This window comes from Rhinopithecus bieti, unplaced genomic scaffold (assembly GCF_001698545.2).
Source record: "Rhinopithecus bieti isolate Rb0 unplaced genomic scaffold, ASM169854v2 repeat_38034, whole genome shotgun sequence".
Taxonomy (NCBI): Eukaryota; Metazoa; Chordata; class Mammalia; order Primates; family Cercopithecidae; genus Rhinopithecus; species Rhinopithecus bieti.
Window position 1 is genome coordinate 1 of NW_016841363.1, and position 980 is coordinate 980.

The 980-nt window shown below is 53.5% G+C and overlaps 1 long non-coding RNA gene across 1 annotated transcript; it reads right to left on the reverse strand.

Annotated features, from left to right (window-relative positions):
• Nucleotides 1–322: 322 nt before the first annotated feature.
• On the reverse strand, nucleotides 323–731 carry LOC108524989 (uncharacterized). The gene is made up of 2 exons (XR_001884184.1): nucleotides 585–731; nucleotides 323–403 (listed from the first exon to the last, which is right to left on the reverse strand). It is a non-coding gene; the product is annotated as an uncharacterized LOC108524989 (long non-coding RNA).
• Between the last annotated feature and the right edge of the window lie 249 nt (nucleotides 732–980).

Here is a 980-nt window from a genome sequence, read left to right on the forward strand (position 1 = left end):
AGGGACTGAGTCATGGCAGAAATACAGGGCCCCTGACAAACCGTCAGGCTAGTGCTTCCCTGAGAGGTGACAACCCCAGGGCGTGTGTGGCAAGGACTGGAGCAGGGGTGTCTGGAGAAGAGAGAGTCGGCAAAGAGGGCAGTGACAGAAGAGCCATGCTGCATGCTCCTAGCTCTGGGGTCCCTCCAGGTGAGGCCTGGGTGCTCCAGCTCCCCATTTGCCCTTGGCACCAGGGGACCCAGCCCCTTTCTTCAGAGCCCCAAGGGGAAACTAAAACCCAGGATGGGCAGCACGGAATCACGGGACCCCACTGGACTCTTACCAATGATTCTATGTTTTCATTGAGTTGATTGATTGTTGCGGAGCTTGAGTCCAGGGCTACTTCCAGTTCTTGGTACCGGCTCTGAGGCGCACGCAGAGAGGAGGAGTTGAAGGACGATTGTGGGGAGAGGTAGAGAGAACAATCATTAGGGCTGGGGTGTGTGGGGCTGTCTCAGCTGGCAGAGGGGCACCCAGCCCTGCCGTGAGAGGAGCTTCGGGGGCTGGCGTGCAGGGTCACTGCACCTCGGCCCAGGGCCTCTTACCTCCAGATCATTCAGGGTAGCAGATGATGCAGGGGTAATAGAAATTCAAAAACAAAACAAAACAAAACTAAACTAAACTAAACTAAAACTTACACGGGATACAGTTACGGATATCCAGAAAGTAAAAAAAAAAAAAAACAGCAACGGGCTGGGCACAGTGACTCATGCATGTAATCCCAGCACATTGGGAGGTGGAGGCGGTTGGATCACTTGAGGTCAGGAGTTCGAGACCAGCCTGGCCTACATGGTGAAACTCCATCTCTACTAAAAATACAAAGATTAGCCTGGCATGGTGGCAGATGCCTGTAATCCCAGCTACTCAGGAGGCTAAGGCAAGAGAATCACTTGAACCCCGGAGGCAGAGGTTATAGTCAGCCAACATTGCACCAGTGTACC